General features: G+C 35.0%; 1 pseudogene; it reads right to left on the reverse strand.

The window, feature by feature from the left end:
• Positions 1-523: 523 nt before the first annotated feature.
• LOC149253518 (putative glucuronosyltransferase PGSIP8) lies at positions 524-3,623 on the reverse strand (annotated as a pseudogene).
• Positions 3,624-3,836: the final 213 nt, after the last annotated feature.

Here is a 3,836-nt window from a genome sequence, read left to right on the forward strand (position 1 = left end):
TTCTCCTTCAAAAAAAGTGATCGTCCTCCGACACTTTGCAAGTAAAAATGGGTCTTATGAAAACACAATTTTTAAAGGTCTCCTCAAGGTTAATGAGATAGTTTACATGTGAACTTCTGAATAAGCACATAGCATCATTTAACTCATAAATGCATTCAAGAAGAGAAACAACACAAAATTTAGTGATGGAGCTCACCCCTCCTAAGCTACATCTCCAAGCTTGCTAACACAACTAGACCACTCCATATATTCAATGAAGAAGAGTACATAAATTTCGCTGACAAAGGCCACTTGGAGCTAGATGAAATTTATAATAAGAACCCCAGTTAACATGGAACCCAATAAATAAATTCCTCAACTAATCAAAGGATTAATTGTTCTTGGAACAAGCAAAAATGGAAGCAAGTAACTTCCCACCATATTAAATAGAACCAATGGCTTGTGAACAATATAATATAATAACAAGCCCTATTCTAATTTTAAGAGGTAGAACTTAGATGTGGCTATTTGGGAGCCCTTGCAATCAATCATCGATAGAGCCATAGTGACTAAGTAGTGACTCGACTATAATCAGAGGACTCTTCATGTCATACTTGCAAGTTACAAGGATTTTGTTTGTTAGAAGAATAGGGTATCCAATACTTAAAGAACAAGATGGTTTAATACAACATGGAAGAAAGCATCCATACCCTATTCTCTGACACCTCTGCTCATGCCAAGAAATCTCTAAGGGAAGAACCAACCATGACCACCAGTACCATGGATTCATCCATGGAACACTAGGAAAAGTGTTGACACTATTTGGCCCACATGGCATGTGCCATTTCAGCTTCAAAGATGCAATACAAACCCAACTCTATCATTTAAGAAATCAACAAATTAAGGCAGATCAATTCTCCCTGAATATCGATGAAATTCTCCTATAATAAAATTGGTCTAATGAAATTGAGACAATTTCTAGCACGGAGTACATTCTCTCTCTCTTATAAAATGAAAAGCATTTGAAACATAAGAACAAGAATGTGTCCTCACTAATCTAACGTAAAGACCACTATCTTTAATCAAATTATCATAAATCTCCTAGAATTGAGGTCTAATCGCACAAATGCATATATATAGAGATTATTAGTAATTACACTCTCAAGGATTCACAATTAAGACATCCCATGATGAGTTGTTTTTATGTAGATATGTCTCCTTAATTTCTTGATTAATTAAGGTTGATGAGCAACCCTTGCAATACATGGGAGTAGTACTTCCGACTATGATTTTGCATACTTGGTGTATTCATTATATTTTGTGCTATATTATCCTTTTAGTAAATTGGAACTTTACAAATAGACCTTTGATGCCCTCATACTTTGGTAATGGTTTGCTTAGAGAGGGAGATATTTTCTTATTTCTATTAACACAAAATCTCTAAGTTAACTACGAAGCTTAAATCTTCATCAATGCCATGAAAAGACCATTAATAATAAAATCACTATGAGGAAATTAATCAAGGCAATTAAAACCTTATTATATTAAGAAGAATCAATTTCAAGTGCTGACAAAATTAAGGCCGAGAAGATATCCAATTTAAGGGAAGCACATCTGGAATGTGGAAAAAAACTAAGGGTATATGTTAGCATTGGCTAATATTGAGGTAAACTCAGAAAAACTGACAACACTAAATACAACAATAAATGACTAATGGACCTACCAAACCATGGTAAGGACATGGTTGCCTAATATTGTGGACCTACCAAGCCATGGTGAGAACGTGGGTCCCTACTAAGCATGGAATTATGTTTAGGCATAAGCTTTACTATACCATAATTAATATCATTGAACCTTGACTAGTCAGTTCAATTGGTAGAAAGAATTTAAGAGCTGGTAGCAAATAGAAAGGGAGGCATTGATAGGAAGGGACATGTATATGATGGAAGCACCCTTCTTCCATTACAAAATAGAAGAAGGGTATGATTATTGTAAAATAATAAACATGCAATATGAAGACTAAATCAAGGTTTTTTTTTAATGTGGATCTGCAATGAGAAATCAACAACTGAGTAAAAGCAAATGATATGCATTATGAATTTTAAATGGCCTTTTTCTTTAAATGTTGATCAAAATATGAAATTAACAAGTGGAGCATAGAATAATGGATTTTACTTTACCTGAAGAAAGCTAAAAACTTTTTTTTTTTTGTAATCTTGGTAGTACTTTCGCTATTTATATTAACTAGCCAAAATCAAGTTTTTCCATTTGTTCCAGGTGGCCTCAACCTGCCCGTAGGAAACCAGGTTGGCCACCTGTCAACATTAAAAGCTGTCCAAAATTTGTATAAGTCTTTCTCTATCAACCTAACAACATTGTCTATTTTATCTATACTGAAAATCAACTTTGGAAAATAAAAGCTAATCGTCATAAAACAGAAACAAAATTTATTTGGATCGTTGTTTTACTCCTCGTCCGAGGAATCCACGGGGGTTGGGGCTTTAACACTGGATCCGGACATCTCACTTCTCCTCATATCCTGCAGACTTTGTGAAGAAAGCTAAAAACTTGAAATGGAAGACATTAAAGATTACAATTTAAATTTAAATATATTGATCTAAATGGTATATACTTACATAAATAAGAAGCTTTCGTCTAATATCCCAAAGGAAGTTGATAGATTCCATTTAGTTCAGACCCATTAGCAGGAGGATAAAACATTGGACTATTAAGCAAGTCATTAAAATATGAAAATAGAAATGCTCGGTTTGCACCATCTCTGTTTTGTCTTAATGTTTTCAGTTCATGCATCATATCATGGAACACATCCACTAAGAGCTACAAACAAACAATAAATAAACCACATCCAAAGACATATACCACAATTTAAAAATAAATGAAAACACATTCAACAAGGGTTTCATGAATACAATTTGCCATTCATTTTCAAGTAACCAATATGTCGATGCCCATAGGAGGGTTCTTCAACTAGTGGAGCATCCCACCAGTTTAGGAATTTGTGAAAGAAAGAAAGCTAAAACGAAATAGCATACCTGTAACACAAAAAGCCCTGTATGGAAAATACAGGGATTAATGAAGGCGACATAGAACTAGCCACATTGAAAAAGTTCATTCGCATTATGTAGGAAAATATTGTTTGCATCAAGCATGACAATGTGATCAAGGTTCCATGCATACAACTTATTCAATGTTAGAGTAAAATGTTTGTTGAATCTAGGTTGGTTTATGTAAGGATTCTCTATATTGTCCACAAGTTTAACTATAATCCCATCCGCTTGTTTGTAGAACAGAGGGGAAACATTAAGAGCCTTAAATTAGGCATTGTAACATCGAGAACAAATTATGCGGATTACATGAAGCAATTTCAAACTTGAAAGAGAGTTAGTATAAACCTTGAGCTCCCATGCAAATTTTGGGGTATAAGCCAAGTACGGAGGATCAAAATAAAGTTGAAAATAAGAAAGGGTTACAAGGGATGCAAGATCCTTACAGTTCCTTATCCATTGCTGAGGAACATCCTTGGAAGCAATAACAACAAGGTCTGCATCCACTCTCAACTAAATGAGCGATCAAAGCATAACCTTGATAGAAACATAGAATTCATAGTCCTTCGGTGTCCCCATGTCCCTTTTTATTAAGTTTTTTTGGTCGAGCAATAAACAATTAAACACCATCGTGGAGGGATGACAATCCCACTAGAACCTCTTGGTTCTTGGCGGTAGTGGGCATGACAACTCTGGTAGAAGCACCATTGCGCATAACATGGGCATTAATGGCACCTGCCGCAAATTGTCATTCTTCTGGACGTTGGAATCTGGAAAGGGTGTATCAATGGG

The sequence above is a fragment of the Pinus tabuliformis genome, chromosome 7 (assembly GCF_031772625.1).
Source record: "Pinus tabuliformis cultivar Carrire ecotype Pingquan chromosome 7, CPIR1, whole genome shotgun sequence".
NCBI lineage: Eukaryota > Viridiplantae > Streptophyta > Pinopsida > Pinales > Pinaceae > Pinus > Pinus tabuliformis.